Source organism: Corvus hawaiiensis, chromosome 3 (genome assembly GCF_020740725.1).
Source record: "Corvus hawaiiensis isolate bCorHaw1 chromosome 3, bCorHaw1.pri.cur, whole genome shotgun sequence".
Classification (NCBI taxonomy): Eukaryota; Metazoa; Chordata; class Aves; order Passeriformes; family Corvidae; genus Corvus; species Corvus hawaiiensis.
Window position 1 is genome coordinate 40,929,924 of NC_063215.1, and position 22,050 is coordinate 40,951,973.

The 22,050-nt window shown below is 39.0% G+C and overlaps 1 protein-coding gene across 5 annotated transcripts in view; it reads left to right on the forward strand.

Annotated features, from left to right (window-relative positions):
* Nucleotides 1-1,073: 1,073 nt before the first annotated feature.
* Nucleotides 1,074-22,050, forward strand: part of FUT9 (fucosyltransferase 9) — a 101,554-nt gene continuing 80,577 nt past the window's right edge. For 2 of the 5 annotated variants that reach the window (XM_048298217.1, XM_048298220.1), the window contains exon 1: nt 1,074-1,596. The gene's annotated coding sequence lies outside the window, so the exon portion shown is untranslated. Of the gene's footprint in view, nt 1,597-2,760; nt 2,837-7,956; nt 8,066-22,050 lie in introns of those variants that run through there. The other 3 variants (XM_048298215.1, XM_048298218.1, XM_048298221.1) reach the window with 3 other exon arrangements.

Below are 22,050 nucleotides of genomic sequence, written 5' to 3' on the forward strand. Positions count from 1 at the left end.
AGAAGAGATGAATCTAAGAATAAACCAGTTCACTACAATGACTTTGAAATGTAAAGGTTAATATTTGTATTCTTCATAAGCAAAATTCTACTATAATTTAAAAACAGATAAATCCCTGTACATAAACATAAATCCTTGCACAAATATATAAAGAACATGCAAGAATCTGAAGCAAGCCCTGTAATTTCCTGAAGAACTGACCAATTTTCAACAAAATAATTTTGGTGAAAAGAATTCTGTGGGCATATATGAGCTTGCTTTAATGCAAACTATATTTGTAGTCAAAGATAGAAGAGCTAAAGCCATTCATCTGAGAAAAGACAGGACCTCAATGGTTCATTTCCTATTCTGAATCTCAGTGGTAAAAAGGTTTACACTCAGTCTCTCATGTCCCAGGAATGACTCTAACTACCAGGCTACTATTACACTATTACATTGTCCCTACTGAAGTAATTCATCAGGAGCTAGAGAGCAAGTGAGGAACAAAAAAAAAAACCCTATATTAAAAACTACATGAAATATAATAAACTCCTGTATTAACTATGTTTAAAAAGTGTAAGACAATTTCTTTGCCATTCATGCTAGATAAGCTGATGTCATTATGTATAGTGAGCCCAAATCTTTCCCACTGCCCAATTTCCCTTCTCTGACTACTTCCATTTCTCTTGACAGCCTAGATTCTGTGCTGGAGAAGGCAAAGAGGAGGTGGGGGGAGGGACAAACACAGGCAAAATAGCAAAAATCTGCAAGTTAAAGGGGTGCTTAGATCTAATCCCAGGATTGAAACCAGAGAAGAAAAAAAACACTGACAGATTAATTTGTTGAGTTCCTTTGCAGGCAACAATTGCTCAAAATGAAACTGAGTTCTTATTCTACTGGCTTTAGCAATGCCCAAAATTGGACCTGTAATTTCCCTCCCCTCCCTTACTGTATTTGGTAGCTTCGTTGAGCCTACAGAGATGTAAGATATCCTCTAGCCAGGGGCTCTAACCTGCCTTCTAGGACATATTTTTGCCAATAGCTGCAGGGAAACAGAGACTGGTCCCTGACCTTCTCTCAATAGTCTTATGAAAAAAGATGCATATTTTAGTACCTTTTCCTGTTCCTTGGGAGTAATTTTTCTTGTTCCCAGGGAGTTCTTACCAGAATAGCTGCACTCAGAAATACCTTCACGCCAACAGCAAGCTCACAGGAGTTTGAACCAATTCCCATTACGGTTATAGAAGTATTTGTATTGTCTACAGTTAATTTTGGGTCAGGCCTCTCCTTCTGAATAAACCTGTTAGAAGACCAGACCTACTCTCTAAGTGACTACAGCCCTTACAGCAAATCAGCAGTTTGTGGAGCTACGTGGAAATCTACCCAATCTCTCTCTTTCCTGGCTTCACAAGTGGGAGCTGTTGATACCTGCACGGTTCCTGGTACAAGGCAGAGCAGAAGAGCACAGTAAGTTAATCCGCAAGCCATTCAGAAACGTCTAGGACAGAGGCAGTGACACCAGGGAATCATATGTCTGCACTGAACGTCTAGTAAATTGTTTACTTGGAGGGTTGATGAGCAACGTGCAAATGAACCTCTGAAGCAACTACTTGTCAGGTAAGGATACTAACGTGCTCTAATAAAAAGCAGTATGTTCTCATCCTTGCCGTATCTTTTCCCCAAACGTACTTGCAGCACGTTTATATAATGCAGGGAGAGTTCAGGGCAAGGATAAAGAGTTGATAGCCAGCTTTTGGTGTGCTTGTTTATTTGACTCGCTTGATTCATAGGTCTCCCCTTTACACAATGTACTCTGAGCTGTTTCTTCTTTTATTTTTAATGTTCAGTTATTACTCTTGATCCTGAATAAACATCCAAGAAATCCTCTAGGTTTCAAGAGCAAGCTTGACAGACTGCTTTTAAGAACTAATCCAGTGTATGGTTTGTTTCTCATACAGTCAATGATTATTGTATTCTATGTTTTCCTCTTGTTTACCCCCTTTTTTTCCCTACCACAGAACCGTTTTTTTTCCTCTTGCCGAGTGGGGAAAAAAAAAAAAAAAAAAAAAAAGAAGAAGAAGAAAGGAAGAGCAGGATAGGAAAGCTCTAGCAGTGCTTTTTCTATAGGGGTTGTGGGGGGAGTGAGGGAACAGGGCTGGGAATCTCCTGCCCGTCAGAGGAGCGGGTCGCCCTTCCCGGGGGCAGGGAGGGGGGAAGAGGAAAGGGGGAATTGTGTGAATGCGCAGCAGGGGCAGCATCACGCCTGCCGTGGCCCCGGGGAGCTCCGGGGACACCCTGCGGCGGAGGGCGCGAGGAGGCGACCGCGGGGGGATGGCAGCTCCGCGGCCGGGGGCGCGAAGGGGCTGAGGAATGGCGGGATGGATGGATGAGGGATGAAGGATAACCGGGGGAAGGGATGGAGGGGTGAAGGACGGATGGATGGGAGGATGCGGGATGCAGGGATGAGGGATGGAGGGAGACGGCGTAGAAGAATGAGAAAATGAAGGCTGAAGGACGAAGGGATGGAAGCACCGAAGGACAGAGGGCTGCCAGAGCAAGCGCCCGAGCTTCCCAGCTGCTCCCCCTGCGCTGCGCGCCCCCGCGCCGCTCCCGGTCCCCCCCCTCCCCGCTCCGCCGCTGCGCGTGCCCGCGCCCGGGGCTGACTCTCCCTCGCATCCTCCTCCGGCGGCGGCGACGGCGGCAGCGCCGGGGATGGGCAGCGAGAGCGCGCCCAGGAGCAGCCCGGGCCCCGCCGCTCCCCCCTGCTCCCGCGCCCGCTGCTGCTCCTGCCCCGCCGCCCCCCGCGCTCCGGGGGCAGCGCCGCCGCCGCGCCATCCGCAGCCCCCGCCTCGGACGGGTGAGTCACCGGGCCCTAAGCCCTCGCCCCGAAAAGCACCTGCCCTGCATCCCCCCACATTCCGCTCCCGCGCCTCCCATCCCGGAGCCGCCCCGGGATGAGCGCTGGGGGAGCAGGGGGGCCGCGGGGGAGGCTCCGCGCTCACCCCCTGCCCCAGCCCGGAGGGTCCCGGCCCGCGCTCCCGCCCACTCCGCGGGTGCTGAAGGTCCGCGGGGCAGCGGGGATGTCCCCGCGGCTCCGCCGGGATGCGCGGAAAGGGGCTCCCGCCCTGCTGCCCCTCCTGGGCACCGCTGTCCATTCCCACGGGGATTTCGCACAAGGGTGCACGGAGACCCCGACAGCCCCGGTCCCCCGCGGCGGCCAGGAGACCCCTGAGCCCCCTGAGCCCGCACCCCCGGACGCCCGGGGCGGCTCGGGGAGGGGGCAGAGCCTTAACTTTTGCAAGGGACCATTTGGAGGTGGGGAAGGAGGACCCAGCAGAATTGGCGGCTTCCCCGGAGTCGCCCCGGAGGGAGGTGGCAGAGGGTCCCGGTCCTCCTCCCGGAGCCGCCGGGTGAAGCGAAGCGCGGCCCTTCCCGCGGGGTTCGGGAGGCAGCTTCGGGCAGGGCTCAGCGCTCAAATGGACTTTTCTAACATCTCCCCCCCTCCCCTCCAAATAATTAAATAAATAAAGTGACGGGGGGCGGGTAGAAGTCTGTGCTTGCTCTGCTTTCGCTGCTCAGAGCCGCGAGTGCAAACGACGGGATGCTGTGTCTGAAAAGGGTTTTCTGGTTTTTATGTGTCATGATGCACACGGCTGGTGGTAGCTAGTATAGTAACTATCTGTATCCCAATAGTTCCCTGTCGAAGGGTTGTTATGGCAGCAGCGCTCCCCGCTTCTTTTATTTTTTATCTCTGGCACAGAGTAATGTTAAAGACCTGGAAACTGCCTCAATTAAAAAAAAAAAAAAAAAAAAAAAAAGGCAGCCTCTTGCCTCTTTGCCAAATAGCCAACAAGTACAAATATAAGATTCACACTCAATCTTCACTCCCTTCTCCAGAAGCTGGTGCTGTGATAACGTTTATGACTGGAGGAGTCTGGGGGAAAATGTCTTTCCCCCCACACCCAATCCCTGCTTTTTGCTAAATTTTGTCGGAATTTTTCCTTGGTTGTGGCTTGTGCTTTTTCATGTGTTTCACTGATACTTTTTCATACTGTTGTTTCTTACAGAGGATCCCTTGGTCCTGCATTACACTAAAGGGTAAAGGGATTCAAGTGGTCTCACATACAAGTAAAGCACATCATTTGCAAAAACTTGTAATTCTGTAGATTTTGCTTTTCTGTACAAGTCACAGGATGATAGTTTTCTCCTTGCAATGCAAAGAGGAATCTCTATGAGAGTCAGAATGGTTTCAGCACATCTTACCTGCCACAGCTGGTGGCAGTTTGAAACAATAAGATTTAAAGGCTATTATGGAAGTAAGTTTCTCTGTCATTTTTAATGGTCAGCCTGTTGTCAGTCAAAACACATATAGTTCTAAGGGAAACACTGATTCTGATTTCAGTTTAGTCAGGTTTTTGGAAACACTGTTTAAACCCTGAAACCATTGATGAGGATGGATGTTAAAACCACATAAAATTGGTAGAGGGTTATACTACTTTGCCATTTTTACTCTGCACTTTTATAGATACCATTTGTTGTCTTCAACCAGAGTTTGTTTGGGTAGAGATTGAGCAATAAATGATAAGGACAGCGGATTTTTTCCTGGTTGCCTCCTGCGTTTTTACTTATAGCAGAATATTTGAAGACTGATATTGATATTGCAGAATGAAATGTTATTGAATTGTGATAGCTTGTTTCCAATTGTACATTTTGAAATAAGTTTCTCTTATCAGTAGGAAAGCAACACAAATGTGTAAATGTTTATTTAAGGATGAAAAAATGCTGTCCCAGGGTGATTCATGCATAGAAATAGGCTAGATTCAGGTTAAATACGTGAACTAAAATAATGTAGTGTAAGTGATCCGTAACTAATTTTCACTGCTTATAATGAAAACTCCTGTTATCTTCGAGCTGGAATTTAGAGATGCTGGAGGAGAGACAAAGAACAGCAAAATACATATATTTAATGACAGACTAAATCCTTGAATAAACATCAGATATTTCTGAGGGAATGCAAGGACTTTTCTTAGTATAACTTTGGTCATGACTCTGATCCCAGCTAAATCAGTTTGAGATTCTCCCCAGGCACTGCTGTGAGCAGAATCAAAGACATCCCTGCTATCCATTTTTGAGGAACCGGGACATGAAAAGATCATTTGTCATTTTCCCCATTATCATATCTGGAAGGGTTTATTTTATGTCTCATATGGAATATTCCACACTTTACCCTCCTAAGCAGTGCTCAGGCCTATAGTTCTTACCCACCCAGAGAGCTCAGCTGAGATAATTCTTGTGGGAAAGAATAATACATGTATTTCTAGGGGCAGCTTTATTGTGACCAAATAATAGTCATGTTTACTGGAACAAGGTTTGACTTTGAATGATATTTTCATATTTGATACCACTAAAATTTCATATTAGGGAGTGGGAATAACATGTTTCTTAAAATAGTGTTATTCGCTTAAAGGTTCTGATATGAAAGGACTAGAGTAATTTAATCGAGATGGAGGGTAGTTGTGTCTATCTTTAGTGATTAAAAATATCCTTAGTGATTTAAAAATAACCTTAAGTTGTAATAAAGAAAAGACAAATTTGGACACTCTGAAAAGGGTTACAAATGAAGTTATTTGATACAGATTGCACTTATTTAACAGAGTTAAAATGGAACAAAAAAGAAAGCTGGCAAAAACAAGTCATCATGGGAAAAAGTACAGTATAAACCCTGAAAGAGTGGCAAAAATTACCCAAGAGACTCCAACTTTGTTTGACTCCCTTAAGGGAGTCAAATGGAAAAAGCCCCATTGATTTCAGTAAACATTAAAAGCTCAAGTATATGCTAAGAGAAGATATGGGTAATTCAACTAAGTACCACAAGAATTCAGAGTGATGGTTCCTAAAATCAGATTAGAAATGTATGGGCTTTCTTCAGTTAGAAGGAAGTCCTGACTTCACTGAAAATGAATTGGAGGCTTGCCATCTATTTCTCTGGGCCAAAATGTTAACCTGAGAATAATGTTTCAAGTGACTTTTGAAATATGCTGCATGTTATAGTTAATCTGGTTTTAATTTGTGTGATATTCTATTAAAATGAGGTTGCCTTTGCCAAGCTCAAGTTATTAATTAGTTATTAGTAACCATTTTCCCTTTCTTTTTACATTTTTTTAAATGTCAGTTTTTCAGAAATGGAAAGAAATACAAAACAGTCTTCCTGCAAGACTGCACTCATAAGCTGAATAATTCAAAGCCTGTACTGTCACAGTGCAATCAAATTTTTAATATGATGCTGTCAAAGTCATAAAAAAAGAAAATCAAATGTGACATCATAGAAGACAATGTATATAGCTGACATGACATCCTAATGTTTTAATTGCCCTGTGTTATATTTATTGGTTAATAAAGATAGACTTTTCCTTCTTTCCTCTGAGGAAACTCCTAATACAACATATTAAATATTTCCAAAAAATGACTATATTTTCATAAAAATATATGTAAATTTTGTGAATTCCCAAATATAAAGGAGATTAAATCATTTAAAAGGTAATGTAAGGCCTTCACTGGGAAACAGAACTAATTTGGGGCTGATGAGAAAAAATTATTGTCAGACAAATTTTCTGGAATATAGTAGGTATTATCTCGACAAAGGACATTTTATTAATTGTTCCTAACTATGGATGAACCTCTGTCTAAAGAAAGAAACTAAGGCACCCTTGCACTCAAAAAATATAGTAATTTCTTTCTGCAGAAATAAACTTTTTTCCGCTGTTTTTCTTCCTAAATTAAGTATATTTAATGCCAATGAAAAGTACTAAATTATCAGAATGGAAAATAAAACTGTTTTCGCCCAGTCTTTATGGACCACAGGAAGCAACAGTGCAGTGTGGTGACCCCAGAATGATCTGCCATTTCAGCCTGGTTTGGCTGGCTTCTTGACAAGGAGAAAATATTTGCCCACCAAGATCTTCCAGGTGGCTAAGGACCAATTTGCTCCAAGAGAGCGGTGTACTGAGAAAATTTGTCTGGAATGGGATTTTAGTTGATAACCTCATCCTCTGTCATCCTCAAAGAAACCAGCCCTGGTTGTGACTCCATGGGACCTAACTGGATCCCACAAGAAGCACAGCAACAGTGCTTTCAGAAGTGCCAAGTGCCATCTCAAGATCCTCTAAGAAATGGAGTGAAATACCAGTTCATTTCACACAGGCCACAAAACAGCTTTCAAATCTCAATGATTTTCCGTCACTGCTGCATGTTCGCTGTATTTGAATCAGTGAACTAGAGGTGAAAGGCTCCAAAAATGTGATTACCAGTCCCCTGAGACATTTAGTTCTTCAAGGATATCTTATTGGAAGTACTTATTTGTATTTCAGAAACTGGGGCAGAGAGAAATGAATTAACAACACACAAATATTATTCATTTGTTCTAAAAAGTGCTTTCACAGATATTTTTGGGGGGGTGGGGTTGATGTTTTTTTGTTTGGTTGGTTTTGGTTTTTATTATTTTGTAGACAGACTGTTTATGCCAGGTATTTGATTCTGGAATACATATATAATCTGTGAGCAAACAGCCTCATAGATTTGTATTTCTTTACCACATAATGCTGCATTTTTCATCTGACAGTAAACAATGATTTAACCATACACTCCCCTACCTGGCTAAATTGAAACATTCCAATACTGTTTGGTGTGTTGGGTTTCCCCCCCCATATCTGCCACTAAAAGATCAATTAAAAACGTAAATGTAAAATCAAGTGTAGACTGAATGAACATCTGTTTTTTATCATGGATTATTTTGTCTAATTTAAGCCCAGTACTCTTTTGGAAAAAAAAATCAGCTTAAAACTATTGTAATCATTTTATGCTACAGTCCAAACCTACTATGTAAATAATGCTACTGAATTAAGGAAAGCCACAAACACTGAAAATTAATTGATAATCCATCAGTTCAAAGGTCTCTTGTCTTTTCTACAGATGTCTTCTTCCTCTTAGTTTATCCAGGACAGCTACTACAAGAATTTCAAACCAAGAAAGTGTGCTAGAGCTGAAATTGCAGGAAAGACTGTTTTCCCATTCCAGTGTTAGAATGAAGGTGAGAGGCAGGGATCCATAAGGTCTGAACTTTGAAGGTCACGATGACATAAAACATATGCTCTCTTCAAAATTATTTTTCTCATTGAGGCAATGAGTATGGGCTTTTTAAATTTTGGAATATTGGGGGGTGGGGAGGGGAGCAATTTGTATTTGTTGAGAGCATTTATTTTTATAATTAAGCAGTGTTAACTCCCTGTATATTCAAAGACTTTCTTCAAATGAGTCACCACATCATGTGAAGTCAGGTACCAACAGCAGTACCCAGAGCAGATTACAAACCAAGGACAGATGGATGCAGGTGGCAAGGAGACCATGCCAGACACCACGGGGTGAAGCAGGCTCACAAAGCAACAAAAACAGTTTTCTCTGTTTATCAGCATGACATTTCAAATTTCAAATATCTCCTTTTGAAATTAAAGACACAGATTCAGAAGTCCTCAAAAAACAGTTTCTTCACCAAAATGTTTTGGATAGACTGAAAGGTAAAATATTGTAATGGACATACCAGCATATCAGAAACAATTTAAATATTTCATTTTTTGAGGTTTTTCTTCCAAACTAAAACCAGCAAAATTATTTAAATTCTGGGAAGCAAAGTGAGGGGAACTCATATTCTGACAGAATAGGATTTCAGTAAAGATTCTTCAGTGGCTTGAACTAGAGAAGAAACGCCTTCCTTAAAATTGAGGTTGTGGTGAATGAAGGCACCAGTCCCAAAATTGTTTGTGTAGATGCAGAGCTTGGGGCATGTGTGTATTCCAATAAACTGACTGATTGTGTACATCAAGTTACTCATGTGACAGGTACTTTCACTTTATCAGAATTGAGTCCTTGCTGTATGGCAAAGCAGTGAAAGTCCTGTCTTAGAGGGAGAGGGTAAAACTTATGGTAGAATTTGATCTGGAATTCTCCATCAAGATTATTTTTCAATGGAAATAGTTCATGCTTTGAAATTAGAATCGGCATTAGTGTGGGTCAGTAATAGAAGACCACTAATTTAACTTGAAAAACAGAAAAACATAGTTCTGCAATTTAAAATTTGAAATGGGAAATATTTTACGGCCACTACTGCTGAGTATTGCATTTAAATGGATTGAGAGGACACCCAACTACACTTAGAGAGCAATCAAATTATTGCCTGTATGTTATGTTTGGAATAAAATTTATCAGTCAAGGCTATCAACCTAGGCTATACTGATTTTATGATTTATTTAAGCTGACAATAGAAGTTTTTCACAAACTTGCTGCTTAAGACTGTTATTCAGCAGTTCTAAATACCTGTAGTTTAAAGGCCAACGTTTAAGCATAATGAAGTTAGATTGCACTGACACAAATGCTAATTAGTTTCTTGCAGCTACCAGACTTTTAAAGAGTTTTTAAGCAACCTCATTTAGATGAATGGAGAAAGAAAATGCAGTAGTATCCAACAAATGCCATTTGGGAACATAACAAGCTTTCTAATTCTAGAACTTGCAATAATTAGGAGACTTTCCAGTGCAAATGTTTGCCACAAACAACACTCACCTCAACCAGCTACACTAAGAGACAGCTGATGTCCTACATTCGGTATTAGGACTGGTATTAGGGTTGGAAGGTAGGAGCTCAGGGAAGGGATTGAACTTCACTGCTTGGATGGTCTCCATGCCTTCCCTACAGATGCTTGTCGGCCACCCTGTCTGGGCAGCATGCCTGGGGAGCAGGGGAATGACCAGCTGCCTCCCGAACAGAGCTTCCTGGGGAACACAGCCAAAATTTCCAATGATTTGACCTCACCGAGCCTCGATACTCTGTACATAGCTTCCTACCTGCTGGACCTTCAGCACTGGCCTGCATGCCCACCTGCAGCAAGCTGACAGCATTTGAGATTCAAACTAAAGAATATTTAAAGAGAAAGCAAAGAGAAATTTTCAAAATGACACTTAAAATACTTTGGCAGTTAAAATGCATATAGCTAGAAGTGTGTTTCCTGAGGCCCCATTGAGATGAAAGGTCTTCTTTCCACAGACATCCTAGGGAAGGCAAGTGCAAATAGATTAAAGCATCTGTATTTTAAAGCAATCATAACAAAAAAAAAAAAAATTAACAGCAATAATTACATCAGGTTTATAGATCTTTCCAGATAATAGATGTTTAAGCCTTGCATGGCAAATGGTACCAATATTCGATGGGAAGGAATGCCAAACTGCTTGCACTGGAGTGAAACACAGCAGCACTGCTATGAAACTCAAGGCTGAGAATTTTTATACTGTTGGTAATATCCAGCATGAGTCTGAAAATAATTTAATTTCATGCAGTCATTGAAATAAATAGGAAGATGGCTGCTGTGTGTGTGTACATGCAAACTACAGTATGAATGAATCAACTCAATTCAATAAAAGAAGTAGAGTCTGTTATGTTATCAATGAAGCGCTCAGCTATATGAAAACATGATTTAATTTATGGAAATTTTACAGTTTCACCAGTTCTCCAAAAGAACAAAACCATAAATTGAATGTTTAAGAAGTGGATCTTTTTTAAGTCAGTAATTCTGCTTTAGGTAATCTTAGTGGCAGATAAATTTAAAAGATTGATTATGATCAAACCAAACCAATTTGTTACTTCTTTATGATGGAAAAGACACTGCAGTGGAAAGGAATGTCAGAAGAGAAACTTGAAAAATACACTTCTTTCAAAACTATTTTTCTTGAAATTTGCACAATTCCAAGAGGTTTTTTGATGTAAAAATATGAAGTTGTCTTTTATTCTTCCCTGAAAAAAAATTTCATGCAGCTGTAGATCTACAGGAAGTATATCACATCCCATCAGATGTTACTGGGAAAACCTGTAGCTTTCTGTGTTAAGGTATATAACAGCAGTAGTCTAATCTCTGTGTCTTAACCATATAATTAGTCTGTATGTATGTGTGTGTGTGCGTATACACACACATATATGCATATATATAATTCTTTAGTGTATATATACATATATACACATACATACATATATATATATATACACACACTTATAAAGGAATATTAATATATATATATAAATATAAATATGTGCATACACATAAATACATACTTCTGTTCTTCCTGGTGCGCAATAGCAGCTGATCTCCTCAGGCACCCTACCTGGTTAAAATCCTCCTCCCCGAAACTCAGCAGTTTTGGGGTTTTTTTCCCAATAGAGCAATTTGCTGTGGTGGATTTATGAAGTGATCTTTTTTTTCTTGAACTTTGTTGGACTGGCCTAATTTGTAATTCTTTTTGCTCACATTACCATGCAGATATTTGTTCCTTTCATTGGGTTGCTATAGAGTAAGTAACTTTGATGTTTGTGCTCTGTATTTGTAAGTGCTTAATGCTGTGAAATGGTTATGGATTATCTATAGTTTTCAGATAAGTAGAAGAAAATGACTCCAGAATTATCCCTCCCTGGAGGTCAGAGATGCACAGTTACAAATGGAAGCCAAGGCTCTAAGTTCCCAATCCCCCAGCCCCAGCCATGCCTCCTCATATATTACAAAATTGGTTTAGCACTGATTTTCCCCAAAATATGGGCAACAATTTTGATGCCATGAAGGGGAGGTAATATGTGATAATTCATAGGCTACTTCACCAGCAATGAGTAAAGGCTGGTAAAGACTTGAGAAGATAGTCTCAGATCAGTCTAGATAGCTACCTACTGGTGTGTATATATTTGAATGGATACAAAATGATCTCTCTCTATATTTATATATGGTATGTATATTTTTTTAAGCTTTCTACAAAGTATTACTTCAAAATAGTATTTTCCTCCTGATTCTTTACCACCTGTTCTCTTTTCTAGTTCGTTCCCTCTTGGTCATTACTTAACATTTCCTTAACTTCTGTGACACTTTCTTCCTGCATTTTGTTCCTCATATTTGTTTTATTTCAGTTCTTAATTTCCATCTTATCCTTTGTATCATTTCCCCAATTATGCCTTCTTATTCAATTATTGAAAAGTTATTTTATTTACCGTAAGAAGAAAAAAAAATGGGGGAAATTTGAAGTTTTCATTAACAATTATCTGTGATGAACGAGAGCAAAATCCACACAGAGACTTACAGCTCTGTAAAGGTTTTTAGGCAGCAGAAAATGTGACTTGGATGTTTTTGTCTGTATTAGCAACCAATTCAGCACAATAGGAGCAGAGCAGTAGATCAAAGCATCTGGTGTGGAGGTCCTTATATTTAAGCATGTGATCAATATGTTTTACCACAGACTAGATCCAGTTTGTTGTCTCAGACAAAATTTTAGTTGATAACTTCATCCCTGAAAGCAGTTTGAGGCTATTTGAAGGACTAATAAATTCAGATCCTTTCGTCCCCACTGCAGGTTATAGTACATTTGGTACAGACTGTAAGCAGAGCTTCCAGTTTACTTTGCTTCAAAAGAAATCCAACCCATGCACACCAAGGCTGCTTTCAAACCTCACCAATGTACGGCAGTTGGGATTCACTGCAAACCAACACCGGGTCTCCCAGTCAAATGGCAGTCTCCTAGGTTACCAACAACAAACTCCACCACCTTGTCCTGAAATTGCACAATCTTAACTCAGTTCTTAGTCTTCAAATTTTTATTTGCTTCTGTCCCCAGAAGAACGCTAAGTCTTCTGAAGAGTGAACAAGTCTGAGAACTGTAAATATTTCATTGTTCTGGCTCATGGACTAGGTACTACAATCAGTTACTCATTCTTTGGGCAGCTGCGTCAGGCGCTAGGCTAAAGAGTCATTCACCACTATTGTGGGGGCAAGTAAAGATTTATTTCCCTCATTCTGATCATGGTTCCTATAGGTGTGGCCAACAGTTTATCTTGATACGGTCTCTGGGAGTAGTAGGTTGCAGTGCCACAATTACAGCAGGAAATCAGCAGAATTGAACTCAGACTGTCAATATTTTGACTGGCAAATCTAATCACGATGTCATTAGGAGAACACCAGCACAATTCTTATCCTTTTATTTTAAAAGAAAGCTTGATTCCATTTCTTTTTCCCCTCCCTCCAGTTTCTAAAAATAAGTTTACTTTGCTAACAAAATCTGAAGCCTGAACAGATAGATACACCTCTTTTTAATCTTACACAGGGTGCTTAACTTCCAGCTTGGTAAAATTTGAAACAGACTTAGTGATTAACACTCTCCTCTGTATCAAAATTCCTTTTCAGTGCCATGAAAATACATAGTTCTCTGGGTTTCCCACTACCCAGTCTGTACCATTTACCTTCCTGGGGGGTGCTCATACAGCTCATAAACACTGAAGTACAGATGTTTCATCCAATGTGAGGACAAGACACCAAAAGTGATGCAGTGAATTGCTCTGCCTTTTAGTACCCTAACTTTTTTTTGGATGCAACCATCAAGCATTGCAATGTCTAACTGACAGGTGCTTTGTTTATAAAGACTATCTCTACCCTGAGTTAGGCTTCCTGCACAAAGCACAGGAGATAGACAGCTAAGAGGGGCAACCATAGAAATCATCAAGCAAAAGGAAGAATAGCTTCAAGGAAATATGGGGGGACAGTAATACACGTAAAACCTAAGTTTTTAAGGTATCTGCTTTCAGCACTGGGGAGGTCTCTACTGTCCCCTGAAAATAAACAAATAAGGCCAATCTGCCTTTTCTTCAAAATTATTTGAACATGCTGCTAATTGATGCCCAAATATCCAGTAATTAGAACACTTGCCACTGAGGTGGATGACCTTTTAAACACATACCCACACTCCTGAGTTGAGAAAAAATTTAACTCACAGGCACTTTCAGGTCAGAAATGTGCTCTAGCTACTCACTGAATGGTTATTTTGGGATGAAGTCAGTGACTTTCTCCCCTTGAAACCTTGCCAATTTGGATAATTGATTAAATAACTAATGAAGCTGGAACTTAAACCTGACCCCCTTTCTTCACAGAAGAACAGACTAACATTGGTCTGTGGAGTGAATTGCTTGCCATTTGGCTGAATAAATATTTAAAAGCAAACTGAGTAGTTCCAAGAGGGGAAAATTAAAAAGTTGTCCTGTCAAATAACAAATACTTTCTGGTTAATGGGAACCTTCTGGGAGGCAGGCAATCTTAAGTCTGATACTCTCTGTAGATCAGATGAAGTGGGCTTGTCTGTTTCCGAAGAGGGAATTTAATATTCTGCAGTTTCAGAAAGTCTTGCTTCTCCATTTTTTTTTCCCCATGCATGTGACATCTGCTGTGGCAAGCATGGTCTCAGAAAATATAGTGGTCCTCTCTGTGAGTTGAGAGTGCTACCCCTTGCAAACAAGTTCAGCGTCCAAGAACCTTGGCAGGGTCAGGTTTTGAGGGAGCCTGCTGCATGAGCACCATGAGTTTGGACTGTGCTGTAGTTGTGTGGAGGCTGGAAAGTGTTGGTGGTGTCTGAATGCTCAACTTGGTATTGTGCAAAGCAGCAACTAAATCCCTTGATAGAGTTGGTACTCAATTTTAGGGTTTAAAAAGCAACGCTTAGAAATACAGAAAGGTACTAATAATAGAAACATTCCATAAATTTAACATTTTAGAGCAAGATCTTAGTATCCAGTTTGGGGAACTAAAGATCTCTCTCCTTTCACGTAGGAGATATGGTGTAGTGAGTGATAATATGGCTTTCCATCATTACTTCGCCACTTTGTCTCCATTTGTTGTCAGAAGGCATTCAAGTGGCAAAAGCATAAAATAAGTTAATGTCCAAAGGAGTAGAAAAATGTTTTCGTTCAGGGAACTAGGCTTCAGATGAAAGTTAATATCACTTCCCACAAATAGCTGGTTTTGACAGACTATTTACTCAAAAACATCTTTACTTTACTAGTCCTTTACCAGTTGCTCTTCCTGTTTAAGATTTTTAAGTCTTCATGGCTCCTGTGTCCTTGAAAGCAGCTCTGGATTAACATGATAGTTCAACTTAATCTAATATAGTTTTTACATTTTATTTTACATAGGTTTCTGTAGCACTAAAACTGATTTGCTGATGTCCTTAAAAATGTAATTTATTCAAGTTCAGGTAGGCATTTATACTTCCTAATGCTCCTTGAGCAATTTTCAAATCATAGATATCATTTCAGAGGAAACTCTAATGTTTGGGTAAGTCTTCCCTGATATGGAAAATGGAAGAAAACCAACCCTTGACATTTATTATTCCCTGTTAAAATGAAACCTTTCTGAAGCAGGATTAAGTTGACAAGAGCATTAGGATTTCCCAAATATTTATTTTTTCAATGTCTGCAAAAAGATCTGCAATCTCTTGGCGGTAGGCAGGCAGGAAGCTGCCTTCACCTATTAATCTTTTACGACTTCCTCTAACCCAAAGAAATATGTTTTCATGCAAAAAAATGTATCTGTCTAAGTTTTAACAGGTTGGAAAATGTTATTTTTCTGATTATAATATGTAGCTTCTTTGTTACATGTGTAATTCCTTTTGGATGAGTACCTTGCAATTCTTTGATAGACTTGGATTCTTCCTGGACTAGAATATTCCACAATATGTTAATCTTTCAAACTAGTCTTTCTTTATGTCTCTCTGTGACTTCTGGAAAGTGTATATTTTCTTTCTGAAGCACAGATATGCCAGAATGGTCATTCTTTCCTGTTAAGAGTCAAATCCTCAGCTGTGGATTGGGTGCACATTAATATGTCTGGGAAAGCCAAATTTAAATATTTGCATTTCGAAATCCCTGAGTTTTCTTTAAAGTCAATGAGTTAAGATAGAGGTGTGCCTCTGACAGTTAAGTATTTAATTAATTTGAAAAACAGCCTAACCTTCCATGTGAAGCCATATAAATTTTCAATTTAAGTACAAATATGGCACTGTATTTTAATCCCTGTATTTTTTTCTCCTTTTTTTTAGTAATAATCTGCACCTTTCCTTCTCATCTTCTGTATCTTCTCATCTTTTCTAGCAGTATTTTATCACTCAGGGTCATGATCTTACTTGAAATATATATAATTGACCCAAAGTTGTGGGCCTGGAGTGGTTCAAAATGCACCATGAGTGATTTTTCCCTCAGGTAACTTTAGCTGCCAAGAAGTCAGCTAATCTTCAAGGATTCTTCTGTAGTTAGGAGAGAGAAAGCCATCACTGCACTTTCTCTTAGACCCCTGTCTCTTAGAGTCCCTCCCTCTATATAGAGTCTATATGGCGCCACAGAGGAGCTTCAGTGAGTACCATGGAGAATATGCCTGATTCCTTTTTAAAATACGGCAGCATTAGTTCGGACTATAAATTATATTTCTACAAGACTTTCAGTTTCCAGTGTGGTTGACCTGGGTTATGTGTAGAGAGCAGGAAAGGAGCCAGATGAGCTTGCTGTGCCTCCCCTGCAGTTGTGAAAGCAGAGGACTGTGGCACAGAGATATTTGAGCTGGCAGCACAGAAGCCATTGTGGAGCAGCACAGCTGTGTTCATGCAGCACTGCACACTGAGTAAAGAAACACTGCTGAAACCAGCTTAATTCACGGGCAGAATACAAAAATTCATATGAATTTTTTTATAGCAAATAGATTCTAAAAAGTCCATTATTTAGTAAGCTTCTTCCAGATCACCACGTTCTTTCAGTTTCTAACTTGGTTTTTGACAGATCATCATAAAACCTCAGAGACATCTCAGAGACAGCTCATACAAGCCATTTGCTGCTTGACCAGAGTATATGGTCTCCTGAGAAGCAATGCGATCACCCTCCAACTTCTACATTTATACACATCTATGTTAAAGTGTTAAAGAACATGTTAAGCAGGAAAAAAGTGAGAACATCATGATATTCAGTTTTGGAGGAGTAATTCAACTTAATTAAACTACAGAAAAGTCCTTTTGCTGTTTTTTGTTAATGAATGCATGCTGAATGCTAGTAGACGAGTGCATGTCATTAATTATTCCTAAACCAAAAGGATACACAACCTAAATACTGCAATAAATGCCCACAGTGCCATTCCAAATAAGGTTTTCTGAAGCTTTTAATGACATAGCAATACTTCTTTTAGAACCGCAAGACTATGGAGGATAAAGCTGCAATCTTTTCTGAATGCCTGAGAAGCAAGTCTGGCTTTCTGTACAATCATTATCATTTTGCCAGCTGAATAGATGTCATTTAAGTTAGACCCTGTAATATTAGTGCTACACAGGGTTTTGTAAGAGAAAGTGTCTTGACTGTGTAGAATCAAATTTGTGTTTGCCAAGAAAAATGTCTTTACATTGGTATGGAGACTGGTCTCCATTTTGGTTTACTACTCTTTTTCACAAGTATAACTCTGTTTTGTTTCACCTAAAAGTACTTCTAGGTTGGGAAATGGCAATCTGTGTGTACAGAAATCCTAAACCAATAAACATTGGGCTCAGCTAATTTTATGACTTTCATTCTCAGCATAGATGAGCTGGGAGCTGACCTTCTCTGAGGGAACTGCTAGTGCCCCTCCCTGAGAACTGTCAGGAGAGCATGAGCTTTTGAATTTGTTCTATGGTCCCTTTGCACCAGGAGAAAAGCATGGAGACAGCAGGTTGAGATCCAGCTCTGTCTTCTTGGAGCAGAAAGGTGACTCTAATTCTTTCACACACATATTGGTTTCTTATTGGACTTCTGATTTAAAAGTAACAAGGCACACAAAATAAGGGAACTAAAACTGGTTTTATAGCAGCAATATCTTTACACTGACTTTACTCCTAAAAATTCGCTGCATAGTTTTCCTACCACTTACGGGCACATGAAAGGGCTGGTGATACCTAATCTCATTATTCTGTGATATATGCTATGATTTTTTTTCTCTTAATGCTCTAACTTAGAAAATTATAGTATTGCATTAAAATCTAAAATGCCATTAGACAGAAAAAAAAAAAAGAGAGAGAGCTAGAAATATACACACAATAATAGTACACTTTTTATGCAAAATCCTTTCCAGCTGCTAAGCATATTATTGTCTTCTCTGTTCTGTTAGCAAACAGATACTGTTTAAAGTATTTAGGTTCCAGTAGATGTTTTAGCCTGAAACAAATTATGAACATCTACTAATGTGAGCAATTGAACTTCTGTATCAGAGAAATTATAACTTTCAGGTGATGAGATGAGGGTAGGTGGAAGTTAATTAAGGTAATCATATCTGTAACCAGAGGATGATGAAGGATGATGTTTTTCCAAATCTTTACTTTCTAGATATCATGAGTGTAGATGGCATCTCTAAAATGCATCCCAAAGAAAAAAAGCAAACAAATCGAACAAAACCAAAAAAATAAAGCGAGTTTTAAAAGTATTCACATGTCTTTCTTTTTGATTCACATAATTTTTGGGCACACCTCATAGTCTCATATGGTTTAAGCTACCATTTTTGAGCTCTTTTTTCAGTTCTACAATAAAATCTGTACCACTGAGGCAATTCAGATTGAGCCTGGAGAGTGATAATGAGTTTGACTGAATCCACTGAAGTTGGATAAAACTGTGCTTCAAAAATGAGATGGAATTTTCTTCTACTTTACACATACTCTTTGTATAATTTGACAAATCTTTAAGTAATTTTATGTTTTCTCGACCCTTTTCAGAACTATGAATTTGTGCAGAAATAAAGGCAATTTTTTGCCTTATAGAAGTTTTACTTCTTGTGATAAAAAAATAAGGACAGTAGGAATAAAATCAGTCCACTTCTACACAGAATAGTTTTCATGGGCAAGCTGTTAAGAAATTATCTTCTTGATATATAATTTGAACAATCTTAACCTTGGTGAATCTTAATCCAAATGTGCCTCCTGTACTTGGATGATCATATACTTAAGCAGGTAGTACTATTGACATCAGTGTGCCTACTCACCAGTAGGAATTTAAATCAGGGTGAGTAATCAGCATGGAAATGTCTGCGGCTATAATTATAATCTTTCACAAAGTAGTAGTCCCCTTGACTGTTCGTCTTGCTTCATAACTGAAGATAAGCCTTCTAGTTGAACCTTTGGTTAGTCTGTGTGTCTTTTGGTTATGGGATAGGGCGTGGGGAATTGGTAATGATGACTCACTATGACTTGATGCCATGAGCTGCAGCTTTCCCAGAGCAGCTGCTTTTTCTGATAAACATAATGCTCCACACTAGGCCTTTGATTTTGTGCAAATTTTACTTGCTCATTTGGTCTTGCTCTTTGTATATTACTGCTTCATTCATCACACCTATTCTACTGTATGTTTCAAGATGGTCAAGTATTTTCATCTGTGTTTTTTATTTTTCTCTAGCAGAAGTTGCTAAAGGTTTTATAAGCATGAGTGAATGCAGGTTCAAATTATACCTCACAAAAATAGTGGGAGAAAAGTGTAACTGTAACAAAAATAGCCGGGTGGGGGGCAGAATGCTAGGGGTGTACATGCTTCTACTGCAGTTTTAAATGCTAAATCAGTTGTATGAAGAGCTAAAGGTCTGCTGCACCACGAGCACATGCCACTTCTTGGAAACAGTTCCTCTGACTATAATTTTCCCTTGGAAAATACTCAGGTCCTTGACTGTGTGCTGCCAACATTCATTCTGAGCCCTCCATATGGACAGAGAAGGGATTGTTTAATATCTTCTGTGTCTGATGATTATCCACTTTCACGGGAGAGGTTCTTGTTTGAGTTTTGCCAAAGAAAAAAACGTAGCAGTAATTCCATCCCTTACACTTCATGTTTACTAAGTAATTTCTTTTATCATTAATCACAAAAGATTGTATCTGAGTTTTAGCTTTATGTATGTTTTATCAGTTTCAGGAACCGGTAACTCCGTAAGCATCTGGATTTTCTTCATGTATTACCAACATTATTCTATAACAGATTAAATATATTATCTACTTGATAATTTTAGAAATTAATGCATTTTCCTATTTTTCTTGGTAATACCCACAAACAATAATAATTTTCATTTTGAATTTTATTCCCAGACTACATTCTATACCCTGGTATTCTAAAGAATTATGACAACGGTGATTTAATCGTCATATGAAATACACGATTTTGTTTTTAAAATTTTTGGGAAAACTTTTGGTTTGCTTGAGATCATTGAATTTTAGGTCACCCTGTGTTTGATTTTGGTTTGGTCTTTTTTCTTACAGTCTTATTTAAAAGGGGTTTAATTCACAACTTTTTTTTTTTTTCCTTTTTGGCAAATGGATTTTGGAAATGGAAACCCTCAATGCAATTCATTTAATGTGGTACCTAACTACTTTGTAGCCCAACTGTGTATTCTCTACATGACTTAGGGATCACCATGCTCTTGTCCTAAGCAGATAAATATAGATTTTTAGATAGATTTCATCTTTTGCTTTTGGTACAAGACTGAGAAAGTCCTTGAAGAATTTTGAGCATTGTGTTACTGCCCTTAAGAGCCAGTTCTTACACCACTGGATGAGATAGAGAAGACTAATACTGGAGCCCAGACTTCAGAGAATATTCAGTTTGGATATGTATTTTGAAAGGTTTTATCATCTTGATTGCTACTTGTGGTTTGCAGTTAACATAATTTTGCTCTAGGCATTGGCATGTGGTATTAAAGGAAATGTATTTTGCTTCGTGCTCTTCCTGTTGTTTCAGATTAGTAGTCTTCCATTTAAGGAGCCTCACAAACACCTAGAACGAGTACCAGGCCTCCAGGAACACCTTCACAGCCTCGCTCCCACTGCTCTGTATGACCCAGTTGCCTTGTGCAAGGTTGGAACATCAGTGATGTGTTGGAGCATCCAGACAAATAAACAACCCCTGGTGTTCTGAGGATTTGTTCCTCCCTGCTGCTGTGAAGCTGGAAATGCTGGGCTGTAGCAGCCAGCACAGCTCCCTTGGTACCCTCCAGGCTTTGCTGCAAACTCTCATCAGCTGGGGAACTGTCACAGGGAACCTACCACAAAGATAAAGGGAAACATTTTAACCTCACAGTTCTTCACTAACACCATGGAAGGTTTCCAAAATAGTTTTGGAAGATCTGGAAAAACAGATCTCCTTCTTTACACAGACTGCAGAACAAACCCTGTTTTCAAAGGAATTTAAAAGAGTTCTGTAACACCTGTCCTCTGAGAAATCCTGAACATGCACTGTTCACACCTGCTGAATAAAATTGTTTTCTAAACTATTCTCTAATGAAGGGAATGTATTTTTTCCCTCCAGATAAAAGAAACCTCATCCCAAAATATTTCACCATTGACATTAGTCATACTTATTTAAAAGGGTGTTTAAAAGTTGCATTCAATGTAATTTGATTTCTGTGTATTATGGCCACTGTGCTGTTATCAGTCCATTCTCCAGAACTTGCCAGTTCTTGGTAAAAGCAATAAATTTCAGTCCTTGGAAAAGAACATTATTTTTATGACTGTGTCAAGATGAGTAAATTGGATTAAAAAAAACAGGTTTTCTCTATATAGATTTGTAGTGATGCTAAATGAAACTGAATTATGCTGATTATGAATATATTTATTTTAAATAATGTGAAACTGCATGCATATAATTAGATCTTTAATGCTAATTTTAGAAAATTGCTTCAGTATGGTCAGCATAATCTATTTTTTTATCAGCGCTTCAAATTTATTCTGGTTTTGATTATTACTATCTCTTTGCAGCAACAATAATTTTTATTTATTTAAGAAAGTAATTAAACACAGTTCAGCATATATTTTTGGAGGTAGTATAAAAAGCTCTTGCTGTGATACTAAATGTGAGACATCTGCTTTCTGGGTGAAATTATTGCACTAATGATTAAGAATCTATTTCTTTATTCTAACTTTAGAACGTTATTATCTATACAAATAGTATCATTAAAAAAAAAAACCAAAACAGTTTCTTAACAAGTTCCTTTGGAGTGGAGAAAACTTATTCTGCTGTTCACACAGGCTGCCTTCCAAAACATTTAAACTCCACTGATTGAAATAGAAGAAGAGTAAATAGAGCTTCAATAGTTAAAAGAATGGAAGTTTCCTTACTCTTTATATTAGATTTGGGGGAGTAGGTATGTGTTAGCTTAGCTTTTTTTCAAGGCATGGAATTTTTAGTGAATAAAAACAA